Here is a 20,369-nt window from a genome sequence, read left to right as displayed (position 1 = left end):
GCCAATCTTAACATGGAGCAAAAAGAAAAACTAAATGAATTGATTAGTGCTATTCATGAAAAGGATGACCTTTTGGACTCCCAAGAGGATTGTCTAATTAAAGAAAACAAGAAACATGTTAAGGTTAAAAAGGCTTATGCTCTAGAAGTAGAAAAATGTGAAAAATTGTCTAGTGAGCTAAGCACATGCCGTGAGATGATTGACAATCTTAGAAATGAAAATGCTATTTTAAATGCTAAGGTTGATTCACATGTTTGTAATGTTTCAATTCCCAATCCTAGAAATAATAATGATGATTTGCTTGCTAGGATTGAAGAATTAAACATTTCTCTTACTAGTCTTAGATTAGAGAATGAAAATTTGATTGCTAAGGCTAGAGATTTTGATGTTTGCAATACTACCATTTCCGACCTTAGAACTAAAAATGAAATGTTGCATGCTAAGGTTGTAGAACTTAAATCTTGCAAACCCTCTACATCTAATGTTGAGCATGTTTCTATTTGCACTAGATGTAGAGATGTTGATGTTAATGCTATTCTTGATCATATGGCTTTAATTAAACAACAAAATGATCATATAGCAAAATTAGATGCTAAAATTGCTGAGCACAACCTAGAGAATGAGAAATTCAAATTTGCTCGTAGCATGCTTTATAATGGGAGACGCCCTGGCATTAAGGATGGCATTGGCTTCCAAAGGAGAGACAATGTCAAACTTAATGCCCCTCCTAAGAACTTGTCTAACTTTGTTAAGGGCAAGGCTCCCATGCCTCAGGATAACGAGGGCTACATTTTGTACCCTGCCGGTTATCCCGAGAGCAAAATTAGGAGAATTCATTCTAGGAAGTCTCACTCTGGCCCTAATCATGCTTATATGTATAAGGGTGAGACATCTAGTTCTAGGCAACCAACCCATGCTAAGTTGCCTAAGAAGAAAATTCCTAATGCATCAAATGATCATGCCATTTCATTTAAAACTTTTGATGCATCTTATGTGCTTACTAGCAAATCCGGCAAGGTAGTTGCCAAATTTGTTGGGGGCAAACACAAGGGCTCCAAGACTTGTGTTTGGGTACCCAAAATTCTTGTGTCTAATGCCAAAGGACCCAAAACCGTTTGGGTACCTAAAGTCAAGAACTAAAATTGTTTTGTAGGTTTATGCATCCGGCGGCTCAAGTTGGATACTCGACAGCGGGTGCACAAACCATATGACTGGGGAGAAAAGAATGTTCTCCTCATATGAGAAAAACCAAGATCCCCAACAAGCTATCACATTCGGGGATGGAAATCAAGGTTTGGTCAAAGGACTTGGTAAAATTGCTATATCTCCTGACCATTCTATTTCCAACGTTTTTCTTGTTGATTCCTTAGATTACAACTTGCTTTCTGTTTCTCAATTATGTCAAATGGGCTACAACTGTCTTTTTACTGATATTGGTGTCACTGTCTTTAGAAGAAGTGATGATTCAATAGCGTTTAAGGGAGTGTTAGAGGGTCAGCTATACTTGGTAGATTTTGATAGAGCTGAACTCGACACTTGCTTAATTGCTAAGACTAACATGGGTTGGCTCTGGCATCGCCGACTAGCCCATGTTGGGATGAAGAATCTTCACAAGCTTCTAAAGGGAGAACACATTTTAGGATTAACAAATGTTCATTTTGAGAAAGACAGGATTTGTAGCGCATGCCAGGCGGGGAAGCAAGTTGGAGTCCATCATCCACACAAGAACATCATGACAACCGACAGGCCGCTTGAGCTACTCCACATGGATCTATTCGGCCCAATTGCTTACATAAGCATCGGCGGGAGTAAGTATTGTCTTGTAATAGTGGATGATTATTCTCGCTTCACTTGGGTATTCTTTTTGCAGGAAAAATCTCAAACCCAAGAGACCTTAAAGGGATTCTTGAGACGGGCTCAAAATGAGTTCGGCTTAAGGATCAAGAAAATTAGAAGCGATAACGGGACGGAGTTCAAGAATTCTCAAATTGAAGGCTTCCTTGAGGAGGAGGGCATCAAGCATGAGTTCTCTTCTCCCTACACACCTCAGCAAAATGGTGTAGTGGAGAGGAAGAATCGAACTCTATTGGACATGGCAAGAACCATGCTTGATGAGTACAAGACACCGGACCGGTTTTGGGCCGAAGCGGTCAACACCGCCTGCTACGCCATCAACCGGTTATATCTTCACCGAATCCTCAAGAAGACATCATATGAACTCCTAACCGGTAAAAAGCCCAACATTTCATACTTTAGAGTTTTTGGTAGCAAATGCTTTATTCTTGTTAAAAGAGGTAGAAAATCTAAATTTGCTCCTAAAACTGTAGAAGGCTTTTTACTTGGTTATGACTCAAACACAAGGGCATATAGGGTCTTTAACAAGTCCACTGGACTAGTTGAAGTCTCATGTGACGTTGTGTTTGATGAAACTAACGGCTCTCAAGTAGAGCAAGTTGATCTTGATGAGATAGGTAATGAAGAGGCTCCATGCATCGCGCTAAGGAACATGTCCATTGGGGATGTGTGTCCTAAGGAATCCGAAGAGCCTCCAAATGCACAAGATCAACCATCCTCCTCCATGCAAGCATCTCCACCAACTCAAAATGAGGATGAGGCTCAAGATGATGAAGGGCAAAATCAAGAAGATGAGCCACCTCAAGATGATGGCAATGATCGAGGGGGAGATGAAAATAATCAAGAAAAGGAGGATGAGGAAGAACCAAGGCCGCCACACCCAAGAGTCCACCAAGCAATACAACGAGATCACCCCGTCGACACCATCCTCGGCGACATTCATAAGGGGGTAACCACTCGATCTCGTGTTGCACATTTTTGTGAACATTACTCTTTTGTTTCCTCTATTGAGCCACACAGGGTAGAGGAAGCACTTCAAGATTCGGATTGGGTGATGGCAATGCAAGAGGAGCTCAAGAATTTCACGAGGAATGAGGTATGGCATTTAGTTCCACGTCCTAACCAAAATGTTGTAGGAACCAAATGGGTCTTCCGCAACAAGCAAGATGAGCATGGTGTGGTGACAAGGAACAAAGCACGACTTGTGGCCAAGGGATATTCCCAAGTCGAAGGTTTGGATTTCGGTGAAACCTATGCACCCGTAGCTAGGCTTGAGTCAATTCGCATATTATTAGCCTATGCTACTTACCATGGCTTTAAGCTTTATCAAATGGACGTGAAAAGTGCCTTCCTCAATGGACCGATCAAGGAAGAGGTCTATGTTGAGCAACCTCCCGGTTTTGAAGACAGTGAGCATCCTAACCATGTTTATAGGCTCTCTAAGGCGCTTTATGGGCTCAAGCAAGCCCCAAGAGCATGGTATGAATGCCTAAGAGATTTCCTTATTGCTAATGGCTTCAAAGTCGGCAAGGCCGATCCTACACTCTTTACCAAAACTCTTAAAAATGACTTGTTTGTATGCCAAATTTATGTTGACGATATTATATTTGGGTCTACTAACGAGTCTACCTGTGAAGAGTTTAGTAGGATCATGACACAGAAATTCGAGATGTCGATGATGGGGGAGTTGAAGTATTTTCTAGGATTCCAAGTCAAGCAACTCCAAGAGGGCACCTTCATTAGCCAAACGAAGTACACTCAAGACATTCTAACCAAGTTTGGAATGAAGGATGCCAAACCCATCAAGACTCCCATGGGAACCAATGGGCATCTCGACCTCGACGCGGGAGGTAAGTCCGTTGATCAAAAGGTATACCGGTCGATGATTGGTTCATTGCTTTATTTATGTGCATCTCGACCGGACATTATGCTTTCCGTTTGCATGTGTGCAAGATTCCAATCCGACCCTAAGGAATCACACCTTACGGCCGTAAAACGAATCTTGAGATATTTGGCTTATACTCCTAAGTTTGGGCTTTGGTACCCTCGGGGATCCACATTTGATTTGATTGGTTATTCGGATGCGGATTGGGCGGGGTGTAAAATCAATAGGAAGAGCACATCGGGGACTTGTCAGTTCTTGGGAAGATCCTTGGTGTCTTGGGCTTCAAAGAAGCAATATTCGGTCGCTCTTTCCACCGCCGAAGCCGAGTACATTGCCGCAGGTCATTGTTGCGCGCAATTGCTTTGGATGAGGCAAACCCTGCGGGACTACGGTTACAAATTAACCAAAGTCCCTTTGCTATGTGATAATGAGAGTGCAATCAAAATGGCCGACAATCCCGTCGAGCATAGCCGCACTAAGCACATAGCCATTCGGTATCATTTTCTTAGGGATCACCAACAAAAGGGGGATATCGAGATTTCTTACATTAATACTAAAGATCAATTAGCCGATATCTTTACCAAGCCACTTGATGAACAATCTTTTACCAGACTTAGGCATGAGCTCAATATTCTTGATTCTAGAAATTTCTTTTGCTAGCTTGCACACATAGCTCATTTATATACCTTTGATCATATCTCTTTCATATGCTATGACTAATAGGTTTTTCAAGTCTATTTCAAACCAAGTCATAGGTGTATTGAAAGGGAATTGGAGTCTTCGGCGAAGACAAAGGCTTCCACTCCGTAACTCATCCTTCGCCATCGCTCCAAGAAAAGGACCTTGTCTTTGGGGGAGAAAGTGAAAACCCAAAGCAAAAGGACCGGATTTCGTCTTTGGTATAATCTTAACTCATTTCCTTATGACCAAAGGGGAAGAAATCACTTGGACGGCTCTAATGATTCCGTTTTTGGCGATTCATGCCAAAAAGGGGGAGAAAAGAGAGCCCAAAGCAAAAGGACCGCACCACCACCAATTTCAAAAACTTAGTGTTTTCAAAGAAGTATTTATCAATTGGTATCCTATTGAGTTCAAAGGGGGAGCAAGTAGTATTTCAAAATGATATATCAAAACCCTCTTGAACACTAAGAGGTGGATCTCTTTTAGGGGGAGTTTTGTTTAGTCAAAGGAAAAGCATTTGATTCAGGGGGAGAAAATTTCAAATCTTGAAAATGCTTTGCAAACTCTTATTCATTTACCTTTGACTATTTGCAAAAGATCTTTGAAATGGATTTACAAAAGGATTTGCAAAAACAAAACATGTGGTGCAAACGTGGTCCAAAATGCTAAATAAGAAAGAAACATTCCATGCATATCTTGTAAGTAGTTTTATTGGCTCAATTCCAAGCAACCTTTACACTTACATTATGCAAACTAGTTCAATTATGCACTTCTATACTTGCTTTGGTTTGTGTTGGCATCAATCACCAAAAAGGAGGAGATTGAAAGGGAATTAGGCTTACACCTAGTTCCTATATAATTTTGGTGGTTGAATTGCCCAACACAAATAATTGGACTAACTAGTTTGCCCAAGTGTATAGATTATACAGGTGCAAAAGGTTCACATTCAGTCAATAAAAAGACCAAGTGTTGGATTCAACAGAGGAGCAATGAGGCAACCGAGGGCACCTCTGGCTGGAGGCACCGGACTGTCCGGTGTGCACCGGACAGTGTCCGGTGCGCCCAGAGGACATCAACTCGAACTCTTCGCCCTCGGGAATTCTCGGAAGCCGGCGCGCTATAATTCACCGGACTGTCCGGTGTGCACCGGACATGTCCGGTGCTCCAAGGAAGCGCGGTCTCCGGAACTCGCCAGCCTCGGGTTCGCGCGGCAGCCGCTCCGCTAAAATTCACCGGACTGTCCGGTGTGCACCGGACTGTCCGGTGTACCAGCGGAGCAACGGCTCTTTTCGGCGCCAACGGCTCCCTGCGGTGCATTTAATGCGCGCGCAGCGCGCGCAGACGTCAGACATGCCCATACCGGTGCACCGGACATCAAACAGTACATGTCCGGTGTGCACCGGACACCCAGGAGGGCCCACAAGTCAGAAGCTCCAACGGTCAGAATCCAACGGCAGTGATGACGTGGCAGGGGCACCGGACTGTCCGGTGTGCACCGGACTGTCCGGTGCGCCATCGAGCAGACGCCTCCAGCCAACGGTCAAGTTTGGTGGTTGGGGCTATAAATACCCTAACCACCCCACCATTCATTGTATCCAAGTTTTCCACTTCTCAACTACTACAAGAGCTCTAGCATTCAATTCTAGACACACTAAAGAGATCAAATCCTCTCCAATTCCACACAAAGCCCTAGTGACTAGTGAGAGTGATTTGCCGTGTTCATTTGAGCTCTTGCGCTTGGATTGCTTCTTTTCTTTCTCATTTGTTCTTGAGATCACAACTCCATTGTAATCAAGGCAAGAGGCACCAAGTGTGTGGTGGCCCTTGCGGGGAAGTTTTGTTCCCGGCTTTGATTTGAGAAGAGAAGCTCACTCGGTCCGAGGGACCGTTTGAGAGAGGGAAGGGTTGAAAGAGACCCGGCCTTTGTGGCCTCCTCAACGGGGAGTAGGTTTGCAAGAACCGAACCTCGGTAAAACAAATCTCCGTGTCTCACTTGCTTATTCGCTTGGGATTTGTTTTGCGCCTTCTCTCTCGGACTCGTTTATATTTCTAACGCTAACCCGGCTTGTAGTTGTGTTTATATTTGTAAATTTCAGTTTCGCCCTATTCACCCCCCCTCTAGGCGACTATCATCCAGCTTCTACTATATCTTCAGAGTCTACCTTTAGTCTTGCTGGCAGGGTGATTGAAGAGCGTCGACGTCGCCTAGCTTCAGATATGGTCGAGGTTTTGTCTTGCATAAAAGACTGGGAGCTTGCTGATGCTCACTTGCAGCATATTGTGGAGGAAGAGACACGAGAACTTGAAGCTGAACATGAGAACTTGTACCTTAGTAGGTGGTGGTGGCCTAGCTTAGTTGTTTGCGTGATGGCTTATTTTTGTAATGAACTGATGGACTGTATGAACTCATATGGATTGTATGAACTTATGCCTTAGGGCTTAGGAGCTGGGTTTGTACTCTTTTTTCCTTCTTAGACTTTTTTTCACGAGGTGTGTGTTTTTGCCTAAGAATGTTTTTAATGAGGCAGCCATTGCACAAACAACTCCATAGTTATCTTATTTCATATGTTATGTGTGCTTGTTTGTTGTGCTTTTTGTGAATGACTGATGTCAATGTGAATTCTGTGAATTTTAATATTTTTTGTGATTTCTGAGTTTTGGGGCGTGCTGGGCAGTGGGAGGCACGACCTGTAGTGGCCCAACAGGCTGCCGGGCCAACCCGACACGATTTGGGCATATCTAGGTTGTGCTTGGACACATGTCCTAGCACGTGACTCGGTTCGGCACGGCCCGGACAAATATTGTGCCATGCCAGACGGCTCGGATGAACATCTGTATCTCCAGCCCCGCTTGCGTTGCGGCAGGCAAGCACCTGTTCCGAGATTGGGGGTTAGGGCGTCTTGGCTAGCTGCTTGCAAATGCAACGCCTTCCTTCTCCTCGTATCATACATAGTACTACGGCTTTACTGTAGTAGATTTCGGCGGCCCTAGCGGTACGTACTAGCTGTTGATGAGAAGATCTTTTGGGCCACTCTGTGAATATCCTGTTACAGGTTGTAAAGGAGTAGGACTGCAGTGCAGGCAGGATGCAGCAGCTGTTGTTCTTGTTTTGAGCCCACCCAGCTCCAGCTCGAGATCGTACTACCGCCACTGAGCAGTGAAGTCGTACGGCACAGACACGGGTACGAAGAACCAACCCAACAACGAGCGAGCAGGAGAGCAGGGCAAGTGATCAGCAGTGCCGAGGCTGCAGTTTCCTTTGGTTACAGCGCTGCATGCGAGAGCACTGTGTCGTCGTGCCGGAACCGGAAGAGGAAGCTGCCGCCGTCACGTACGTCGGCGTCGCCGGGGAGCCAGGAATGAGGCTGTGTGTGCCGTTGCGTTGCATCCTTGCTTGTACGTCGGCAGGCGCGACAGGAAGGAGAAGGCAAAAAGTTACGTGTCCCCGGATTCCCGTTGGCATGCGTGGATCGATGCAGCAGGTGGCGACAGCGACGGCACGATCGAGCTGCGCGCGGCGGCCAGGGGATGGGAGACTCTGGCTGGTGATGCTGGTGGCCGGATCAATCGCCGGCCGGCATGGCCAGATTACTTATATATATAGATAGATAGCAGCCTGCAAAAGCGTGCTCCGAATATGTATGTATGTATCTATATGCGCTGGTGGTGCAACACAACGCGCAGCTCTATATGCATGCACGGCATTGGTTTGGCCCGGCGTCTCAACGCCGAAACGAAATGATGGAGCTTGGACCCTGCCACTGCCACAGCCACTGCCAGGCCACCCTCATCCGGTGCTGCATGCTGGCCTGAGAAAGCACACCGGAGCAGGAGCAGGGGCAGCGGCAGGCATACAGGACCACGGTGCTTTTGCCGCCGACTCATCGGCCCTTGCCACAGCCCACAGGCCACAGTGCTACTGCTACATGTCGCAAAAGCCACAAACCCCAGCAGCGCGGCGCCAGCACGCCGTGGTCGCCCTCCCCCACCCCAGCGAGCAACCATGACCATGCACCCACGCACGCACGCACAGCGCCGGACCACCAATGCTAGTTTTTTTTTGGCAAGTGAATGGTGCCCGAGCTGAGCACGAGACCCAGCGATGTCCGGCGGCCACGGCCAGGAACGGCATGGTATGGTTGCTGCTACGTGCAGGATCTGCTCTGCTGCTCCGCTACAATTGGTCCCGTTTCAGAGGATAGACACAGCCTTCTCTGCCATCCACTAACAGTAACAGTAACAGTAACAGCATGTGGTAAAATATGAAGCGTCATAGTATCCTCATTCTTCGCCTCAGGCCGCTTCTAGATGGGCCGTCATTTCGGCCTTTTCGTGCTCCTTTGAGACGTCGGGCCGGCAAACAAACTGTAGTAACAAGCCAGAGGGTATTCACAGGGACCGTGCGTGAGTGACTTGGAATTGGAAGCAACCAAGTGGCCAGCTGCTTCCAGTTGCATCGCATATTAGCCCATCTACCTAAGAAATACATTTTGAATTCCAACCACTGATGTCAAACTAGTTAAGATGAGCGGTCCTGGTAACAAGCAGATCGACAAGAGGTTAGAGGCTTGGAAATGTCTTCAGCTCTCACACGAAGGTGGATCAATATCAATTGACCCGAGCTTAACAAGCAATTCCTATGGATTGACTACATGTGTCTGTATTTAATTTATTTATTAACCCAAGTTTATAACAGGTTTCAGCGTGGGTGATATCGCGAAAGTCGGATGACCTTGCTAATTTGTTTGGAACAGGGTAAAGACCAGCTTGTTTGGAAACTGGAAATAGGCAAGTTTACGTACCGTTAGGTAGATTTATAGAATGGTAGCCTTCAGTCGTGTGGTAGATGTGAGAATGAAATAAACTTATTGACAGCTAAAGATCCTATTCACAATCCAGATTTTTTCTGTGTATGTTATGGTACGGTAGAGTTTAGACAGCTCAACACTTGTAAAAGATCAGAAAAATGCAAGGCTTCAAGAAGGAGGATCATATGCGCATCAATCTTATATGCTACCATCAGGTGGGGACCTGAATAATACGAGGTGTTTCTTCAGAGAACCCTGTCTGTTCATCAAACACCAACCTGCGAATATTATGGTCTCAGTTCAGAAAAAGAGAGAGAGTAATTCTTCTACAGCTTTGGTGATGTTGCTGCAGATCAAAAAGAGAAGAAACTCCAGAATTTTGACAAATTTTTGGTAATGTTGCTGCAGCTCAAAGAGAGAAGCACATGGAAGAGAAGAAACTAATACTAATTTTTTTTGGAAGATGACTATAGTATTTTTTTGAAGATGTGAGAAAGAAAGAAAGAATTTTGACAACTAAAAATCCCATTGAAAATCCAGAAATTTTATGTGGACGTTATGGTATGAAAAAAAAGCCCAGATGTTGTTTGGTTGCCTTCGTAAACGAATACTGTATACCAAACCTGAGCAGATAGCCTGATACGTGATGAAACCACATGACACACACTGCATCCGTCGGGCCAGTGTGACAGTCTGAGCAGATTCCGCTGCACCAGGATGCCACAGTAATGAGGGCTACCAAAGGCGCTTTTTTTAGATTATAAAAAACATGGCGCTGCATTTCCTAATTTCATACATAACTCTAATAATCTTGACTTAAAACTCATACAGTAATCACCTGAATCAATAGTGACAAGGAGATACATGAGGATGAAGCTGTGACGAAGGAGAGTAACAATCTTTGAAGGAGGCTCAAATGCACATTAATCTTATATGGTAACATAAGTTGAGAACCTGAATAATATGAGGTGTTTATTCAGAGAACCCTGACTGTTCATCAAATATCAACATGTGAACATCATCGTCTCAGTTCAGAAAAAAGAGAGTAATCCTTATACAATTTTGGTGATGTTGCTGCAGCTGAAAGAGGGTATGGTATACATGGAACCACATGGAAGTGAAGAAATTTGAAGGACTAGTGAGACGACAGAGGGAGTGGGAGTGAATAAGAGTCGATACAATTTTTGCTGTCAAACACTAAAAATAAGCACTTCATTTCAATTACTAACAATAAGTACTTCACTTCAATTGAGAATTGAGATAGAGCTGTTGCGTGCTGACCTCGCCCTTCGTGCAGGACGCGCAGCCAAGGTCGTCCATGTGCATCTCGCTACTCTGGGTGTTCATCTTCACGGCGACCGTGAAGCCCTTCTCATCGTTGAGCCTCCGGACGACGAAGATGACCCCGCGTGCCAATTGTCGTCGCCATGACACATGTCGACACGCACGAGGTTCATGTAGCCGACGGCGAGTGCGAGCTCAGCGGTGTCGCAGGTGGCAGGCCCTCGGTAAAAATACAGAATGGACAATTTCATCTAACCAGTCTCTAAATACAAGTAAAACAAATAAAAATGGAAGAAAATACATCAAATGGCATGGTAATCAATTAGATTATTAGAAGATGTTTTAAGTCCCGTTTCTTCGAACCAAACAATTCGGATGGCAAAAGTGTGAAGCACCATGTTTAGAGTCCTAAATATATAATTTTCTTATTTTTCTACTTTATATATAGAAGGCGTACATAAAGTTCACCTAGTTTATTCTTCTTTCGCTTCAATATGAGATTAACCTCACCTAACTCTCTAGCATTATTATAGGTTGTGGGATATTAATTGAATTAAATGGGCTAGCCCATTTAAATCCAACAATTGTCTGGTCTTAGGGGAGTAAACTGTGAGGCCTAGTTTTTTTGTTCTGTTTGCAAGCTGGTTTCATGAATGAGTATGTATCGGTTACCTTGCTCTCTAATCTATACTACTCTATTAACCACGCTCAGCACTCACAAAAAATAGTGCAAAACGAGCACTCAAATCCATGCCCCCTGCTCTAGAAATTTGAGGCTAACCATCAAAGCACACGTTCCTTAGTGTTTAGAAATAAGCAATAATCATATTTATAACCTAGGTGCCGTTTTCAACGCTCTCTCACCTCGTGGCAAACACGGGTACATACTTAGTAAGGAGTTAATGACTGAGAGGGTTTTCCTATTCTTCTTCTTTTTCTTTTTCTAGAAAAATATCTGTGCGTACAGCTGAAACCCCACTATGCTCGTTTCTGATTCCTCGGCGGAAGTCGGAGGCCAAATACATCTTTTTAATTTGCGTTCCTGCAGATCCGCATTTCTTCCTTTTGTGGTTTGCACCTCAGCACTTGCAGTATAGTATATGTATCTCTCAATTTCGTAGGCCAAAGCCCTTAAATCAATTTCATGTTTGCTCCGTTGTTTTGCTACTTTTAGAAGTCTTCCCTATAGTGCTAGTGCCAAAGTGACTAATTAGCTAGCTAGTCCCAAGTACATGCTCTAGCTAGCTCTTTATCTTAATCACTTCCATTCTTCTGATGCTACACTCTGTCACAGAATATATATTATTGGGCCTAGGCACCTGGCTAGCTTAGCTAGATAGTCTTCTAGCTACGCGCGCAACTTTATTTTTACTGTGATTTCCTAATGACACAGATAGTATATATAATAACGTACTAGGCACACATGCATGCTGCAAAGTAATTAATCCTGCTGCCGCCTACGCTATGGCTCTAGCTACTAGCTAGGTAGCTAGGCTCCCCAGTTCACCAACTGCCGGATGCTAATATTAGTAGGAGTTGGTGCAGGCAGGCTGAGAAGTGCAGCTTGCTTTTGTCATTCAGGTGCACACGGACGACAGGATGAGCGTTTATTTTAATATTCAGTCGCTGATTGTGCGGCCACAAGCTTTTCGCCGAACTCGGCACCAAGAAAATAAATGGTGCCTGTAGTAGACGATTACGCTAAAACAAAAGGGGGGCCAAGCTCAACACTCTCTCAGAAACAAGATAGGCCTCTCTCTCATTCAGATACACACATACATAAAGTTGTCTGATGATGTATGGATGGAAGTGGGCTAAATGATGAGCATTTTTCTCTGATGTGGCAAGGTATGGTTATAAAAATATGTAGGTGACAATTTGCTTCGCTATCAGCATGATGGAAGCTTCATACTTGCATTCGAAAAAAAATATTAGGCAACATTATCTGATAGGTACAGCCATTGCCGCCATACTACATGATCTTTTGTCATCTCTATGAGCAAGATAAACAGTCAAGCATGCATGCATATAACTCTGGAGATACTACGACTGCATATATATATAGCTTGAGCTTTATGTGTTGCATGTTCAGACTTCAGAGACATCTATATATAGAGCGATTTTTTTAGGTTAATTATTTGCCTTTTGACACGCAAGAACATTATTTTGATCTGTACGTTGTGCGTCAAGAGTGAAACCAATTAAAACTCCAAAATTTTGACAAAAAAAATGGTGCTTGCTGGCGGCAAGCAGCCCTGGCCCCTGGCCGGGGTAGTGTGGGCGCTCACAGCGACATTATTTGTCAGCACTACTTAGCAAACATAGTGATCATGCATGTTGCCATGAATGAACGCAGCAAGGGTAGGTCCATATTTTTTTTGTCTTTGCCATGCCATCGGGTACAAACAAGTGTCATATATCTTGCTAATCGATATCCGTAGTGATCTCAGGCAGGAGGAAGTGATGATGATATATGTCGAACCATATGATTATTACTAGCATAAAATTAAGACGCAAAGGTCGATGAGATGATCCGGCACTACCGGAATCGCGTTCTTTGCCGAGTGTCTAAGACACTCGGCAAAGGCTATTTTACACTCGGCTACTACATCAATTATGTCTATATTACGTTTTCATTCCCCATGTACTATAATAAATCGAGAGTAATTTGATTATTTAAGGCACTAAATGAGTTCATTTGAAAATGTGACCAACTATAAAGTTGCATAACTTTTTGAGATCTACAAGTTTTATTTTAATAGTTTTTACATCCGAGACCGTTTACAAAATTTGGATTTTAAATTTGAAAACTTCACACGAATTTTTTAATGATAAGATGATTTCAAATCAAAAAATTGTCAACTACAAAGTTTCATTACATTTCAAGACCTACAACTTTTATTTTGGTGGTTTTTCCATCCGAGACAGTTTAAAAAATTCAAATTTCAAAATTCAAACATAATTTTGCATAACAAGATGATTTCAAACCAAAACATTGTCAACTACAAAGTTTCATAACTCTTCAATACCTACAACTTTCATGTTGGTGGTTTTTTCTTTCGAAGTCGTTTTCAAAATTCAAATTTTAAAATTTTTAAATTCAGATGTAGTTTTCGTTGACAATATGACTTCAAATGAAAAAGTTGACAACTATAAACTTCTATAACTTCTCAAGATCTACAAAGTTTATTTTGGTTGTTTGGTCACTTGTTGATCTCACATGATGGTTCTAACAATATGCACAATTTCTATACGTCTCTCTTCTAGTTTCATAAACTCTCGAGAGAGATATAGGTTTTATGAACAAATTTATTTTTATTTTGTCATATGAAGAAATGTTCAATATATAAATTGTACATCATGATGAGTTATACAAATTTGTAGTTGAAAACTTTTTCATTTGAATTAATTTACTACTTTAAAATGTGATTTTTAAATTGTCTTTGCCTAGTGTTGGAGAAAAAACACTCGGCAAAGAGCTCTTTGCCGAGTGTTGTATTTGTGGCACTCGGCAAAGAGCTCTTTGCCGAGTGTCAAAAAAAGACACTCGGCAAAGAAACTCTTTGCCGAGTGTCAAAAATAAAACACTCGGCAAAGAGCTTCTTTGCCGAGTGTTTTATTTTACCGAGTGTTTTTTGCGTGACACTCGGCAAAGAACTTCTTTGCCGAGTGCCCGAAAAAAAACACTCGGCAAAGAATATGGCACTCGGCAAAGAGCCAAATTCCGGTAGTGCGGCCTCCATACCATGCAGATGCGCCACTGTTTGCATTACCGCAGCTGCGTGTTTTCAGAAAGTATATATGCATTGGGGGCCACACTGATGCATATGCATGCTCCTATACCTAACTCATCACTCATTGCAAGTGTTCCTTTTCCCAGCTCCTATTCCTATACTAGCTAATTAACACAAGATAACGCATGGTTAATTGTTCGTACCACAGCCGCCACCTACACTACCCGTACCCGTCCTATCAGCAGCAGGCAGGGTACTGCTTGCGAAGGAAGCAAGAATCTGATAACCAGCAGGTAGCTAGCATTGTTAAGTACAATTTGAAGAATGTTCTCTGCAGTACTATTCCTATACTATTAGTTTTGGCTTTGAAGCTGGAGTTCATGCAGAAACCTATCTGGATCACTTTGCATGCGTGTTATAGGCCGGCTTATTGTCTTTTATAGTAGGTGTTTGTGTTTTTATAATGAACATTGGAATAGCTTGCTTGAGCGTGCATGGAACTGAGCGGGAAAAATTGAATCTATCGCGGCGCGCACTCGTCCATTTCCTAATCGCTTTTCATCTGCGTAGTACATTATTTAGCGCCAAAAAGTAAAAAGGCATGAACCACGTCTGTTGTCGCGATAGAGCGTAGACGATACGCCGCTCCTGTGAATGCATCTTTGTTACACAGTTTATATATATAGTTTCATGTCGCGCTAAGCATAATACCCTACGTCTTTTTATGTAATATGGTATAGAAAATTACAAGATCATATATCATTTGAACACCATGATCTTCTAACTCTTCCTTATTTCTGTCTGGTTTGTCATGATTAAAGTTCTAAACAAATGGTCATTATTAGTTCACATATATGCATGGTAACTAGTGTAGTAGTCTATATTTTATAATGCTTTTAGGTACTCTAGCACATTCCACCTCCACCATGGTTATAGAAACAATGTCACATATCGAATAGTAGTGCTTCGCCTAAAAGATAGAGAAATCATAACTAAAGCCCCCTTGAGAAACCATGTCAATGGACCTAACTTCGGCATATAAAAGCTGCTCGATCTAATTCTCAAATGGCCGCGGTAAAGTCATCATTTAACTAGCCTGCAACGAAACAAAACAGTCATGAAACAAAGAGGTTTAATTGCCTTTTACTTCTCATGCATGGATTTAAAAGGTGCAAAGGCTAGGGCTGCAAATGGGGTGGGTGTAAATGGGTATTTTAGGTGGATTTAAGAAATAGTTTTGTTTTGGTGGGTTGTAATGGGTTTTAATTATTAACGGGTTGGGTTGGGTGGGTTTATTTTATATTGCGGGTCAAAATGGTGGATACCCATGGGTATAAATGGATTTGTATAGGTATGGGTTTCCATGGGTATTCACCAATCAGACTACCACCTTAATCAGTACCATTTTATTTCAGGTTTAGAGAAGTCTTTGATTTCTTTAGTCACACACAGCACACTATACTATACCATTTTATTTAAAAATGTGACCAACTATAAAGTTGTATAACTTTTTAATATCTACAAATTCTATTTTAATAGTTTCTACATCCGAGACCGTTTACAAAATTTGAATTTTAAATTTGAAAACTTCACACGAATTTTTCAATGATAAGATGATTTCAAATAAAAAAGTTGACAATTACAAAGTTTCATAACATTTCAAGACCTACAACTTTTATTTTGGTGGTTTTTCATCCGAGGTAGTTTGAAAAATTTAAAATTCAAACATAGTTTTGCATGGCAAGATGATTTCAAACCAAAACATTGTCAACTATAAAGTTTCATAACCCTTCAATACCTACAACTTTCATGTTGGTGGTTTTTTCTTTCGAGGTTGTTTTCAAAATTCAAATTTTAAATTTTTAAATTCAGGCATAGTTTTCGTTGACAATATGACTTCAAATGAAAAAGTTGTCAACTACAAACTTCTATAACTTTTCAAGATCTACAAAGTTTATTTTGGTTGTTTGATCATTTGTTCATCTCACATGATAGTTCTAACAATATGCACAAATTCTATACATATCTCTCGTAGTTCCATAAACTATGAGAGAGATATAAGTTTTATGAACAAAATTATTTTTAGTTTATCATATGAAGAAATGTTCAAAATATAAAATGTACATCATGATGAGTTATACAAATTTGTAGTTGAAAACTTTTTCATTTGAATTAATTTACTGCTTTAAAATGTGATTTTTAAAATGTGTATGCAGTTGGCTTGATGTGAGACAATAAGTTAAACCCACGGGTTTTCCATGGGTTTCCACCCAATTACGGGTTGGTTTGGGATTAATAATGTTATTGGATGGGTTGGGTTTAACTTCCCTATAGTATTTTTGGTTGGGTGTGGGATGTATATCAAAGTAATTAGATTTGGGTATGGGTGGGAGTGGATTGGATTTTTTGCCATTAGCAGGCCTAGCAAAGGCGCACGAAGGAATCGATGTTGTGAAAAGTCAAACTTGATGATATCTTAAGTTTGCAAGGGATCCTATGTTTTGATATTGCTCAACTACTATACCCTCTCTTGCTATTGGTTGGTTGTTCATTCTAAATAAACCCAAACATCCCAGTCTCTACTCATAGGACGTTAAAGTTTGGTACCACCTTCAATTCGCAGGACCTTGCCTGCCCATATCTAACTTTTGTAGACTTTATAAAGTGAAATTATTTTACTTGATTATTAACACGATGCTTTATGTATTATGGAATGCTCGATCTCAGCATAAAGTGACCATGCCCAGCTCCACACATCACGGGTCCCTGTAGAGAAGTATATATCATTTAATTTCTTGGTGGCTTAATCGTTTTCTAAACGTAACCATACTATATGTCTAGTTTCAATAAGGGGCTGATCGTTTTAATGTCAAGCAATGTGGATTAGAGGAGATTAAATAGATTTAAATCGGTAGCAAGTCAAAATCCCACATAATCTGTCACATTCGGATTTAATAATAAATCTAGATACATATCATATGTATGTCAGGATCAAATTTTCATATATGATGACTCAATGTATATAAACTAGTGTCATAAACTTTATTATATGAGTATAATGTCTTACAAAAATAACCAAATAAAAGAAACTAAACGACGATAGAGACGGCGATCCCGCTAACGAGCCACTTGAAGGTGACCGGAGTTGGACAACCTAGTACACTTATGGTTGGTACATAGCATCTCCAACAACGTGACCTATAAAAATGCCCTATAATTTAAAATTGAGTATATTTTATAGAATTTAGGTCACCAACAAAACATCCCGCTCCAACAGTAAAGCCTCAAATCTAGATTATAGGGCAGTCCACTACGGTGTAGTATATTCGAGACACTTTAGAGGGTGCATAATAATTTTTTGACCAAATTTTATGAAATGAGGCACTGTTGGAGTAGTTTTTCCTATGTAGAGCCCTATATTTCCATATGAGGCACCAGTTTGAGGCATTGTTGGAGATACTCTTAGCAAGTGTGTAATAAAAAGTGCAGTAGAAGGTTTATCAAGGAATAGTCTGAGGCTACACATTCCGTATTTCAATTTTCACAACAGGAATACTGATCATCCTCGTCGATTTTGCTCAAGTCGATAGGGATAAAGTAATTGTTGTCGGCTATCTATAAGGGGATAAACGTAAACCCGTCGGCGCTTGACGTTGGCCCACGACAATAACCTAAAGCTCGTTGGCCTATGCGCCAGTCGACTGGAGTTAGGGAATTTAAGGTATCCCCCTCCCACGCCTAAGCCAGAACGAAATAAAGCTTGTCAGCCCTTTATCTAGCCGGAGGGGATAAGCTTACCCCCGTCAGCCCCATTACTTGGCCGACAGGAGTTAGTGATTTTTAGGTAAGCCATGCTCGCGCTCGAGCCCGAGAGACAAGGCCAAAATCCTCGCCGCGCCGCCAGTGGATGCGCTCGACTCCGACCCCCGCCCCCGCCTGCCCACCCGCACCGGCCCCCGCCGCTGCGTGCTCCTCCACAGGTCTGGCCGCTGCGCCCCCCTGCTCCCCACCGATGTCGCCCGCCGCCCCGCCTACTTCTCCACCGTCGTCGACCGCCACCCCACCTCCTCCCCCACCGGCACCGGCCACGATACCCGTCAAGTATGCCAGTCGCCATGCCTTGAAGCCGCACCGCCGCGCCGTTGTCACATTGGTGAAGGCCCTGCCCCCATGTCATGCTCCATGTTCTGGCTCTGACCAGTGTATTTGTGATGCGCTCGTGCCGCCACCAATGTTGCACCAACTCCGACCGACATTGTCTGTCATCGTGTCCGCGTCCAGGTGCTTGATCTATCACCGTTAAACAAATGGTTCACGATTATGATTATGGTGGATTTTATTTTCGTTGGGTTTTAAGGCCAACGAGAGTTAATTAATCCCCATCGGCGACCGATGGGAATTAACTAAACCCCGTCTATGTATTCCCGTCGTCCAAGAACCAACGAGAATTAATATTTTTTGTCGGTGTAGGGCTAATTGCCATCGGTTCTTGGCCGACTAGAATTACCTGAATTCATGTTGTGTTTATTGGTCAATTTTTTATTAGCAATTACTAAGCATAAGCATATACCATTCTAAATAAATAAATAATCATAAACACAATACCAAAAATAACATGTATGTCCACTTTATTTAGATTCCATAATTTATACGAACCACTCTCGTCCATGAGCACGATTGATATATCAGTTTTACACTCTTCGAAGGTTGCACATCTTTATCCACAAGTTGTGTTACCCATTTACCCAGGTTAGCTAGACCCTTAACCTCTTCCAAGGAGGTGTGGTTGGGTTCACTACGAGGCATTTATAAAGATCGACTAGTATGAGAGAGCCCCTTAAGGTTTCAGGACATGGTGGTATAGATATCCTTCATCTAAAAAGCTACCACAAAGCAGATCAGCTCGAGAATCTACCTATATTTCATAAACACCTCCTATCGGGGAAAAGATCCTCGGACTCCTAGGGCCCACCAGTTAGAGAAAGTACATGAGATAAGAACCTCCGAACTACCCGGGACCACCTGTCAGCGAGGGGGTAGGGGAATAGTCTACCCAAGAAGCACTCGCCCCCGAATAAACCCCGAGGCACCGAGCCTAGGGTCGGGCGTGGCAAAGCTACAGAGGGGGGTCGAGCAAACCGAAAGGAAACCACTCGAGTGGATTCCTTCCCTGGCCCGAGGCTGACTCGCTATATATGGTTGATTGCATTAACTACCCCTGACACTGAGTCACAATAGAGAGTCGGTCTGCCTCCCACTCATGACCTACGCAGCCCCTCGGCCCGCAGCACACTCATGACCTACGAGCACCTCGACCTGCAAAGCACTCAAGACCTATCAAGCATAGGCCTGAGTACGTGAACCATCTACATGGCCCACAATGCAACAAGCCACTTCGATACCCATGCTATAGAGGCCAGGAGTCGGCGTGGCTATACATGGATAATAAACCGTGTCGTGCCGGCACGACCCGAGCTCATTATGGGTCATGTCGATTTAATCGGCCCAAGGCACGACACGTGTCAATAGCGGGTTGTGTCGTGCCTGTCTGTGGGATGAAGTCTGAGCCCATGCACGACCTGAATAGTTTTAAATGGACCCTTCTGGGCTATCGTGTCGTGTCGTGCTATCGTGTCAGGCGGCCCTGTCTTGTAATAGAGCTGAAAAATAACTTATTTTTTCCTATTTTTGTTGGTTATTTTTCTCCATTTTTGTAACAGAGCTAAAAATAGCTTGAAAGTGGGGTCAAGTTGGTCATATTTATATATATGGTGGGCTAGATTAGGACAAGTAAGTTTGGGCCACAAACGGGTTGTGCTAGACCGTGCTCGGTTTGATGGGCTATCTGTGCCTAGCATCGTGCTAAATGGGCCGACAATAAATGGCCCGTGCTCGTGCCATTCTATGGGCTTGTACCTTAGCCCAAGCACGTCCCATGACGGCCCTCGTGCCGGCCCGACACGGTTACTATCGTGTCGTGTCGTGCCCGTACCATGCCAAAATGGGCGTGCCTCGTGTCGGCCCATATAGCCCGGCCCATCTGGTCACCTATAGACGTGACACAGAGGTAGTAATGATGGAACGCTAGGGCCCCATGCCGCCCATGCTATCCGTCATAATGAG

This window comes from Zea mays, chromosome 3 (genome assembly GCF_902167145.1).
Source record: "Zea mays cultivar B73 chromosome 3, Zm-B73-REFERENCE-NAM-5.0, whole genome shotgun sequence".
Lineage (NCBI taxonomy): Eukaryota > Viridiplantae > Streptophyta > Magnoliopsida > Poales > Poaceae > Zea > Zea mays.
Note: the sequence above shows the minus strand (reverse complement) of the source record.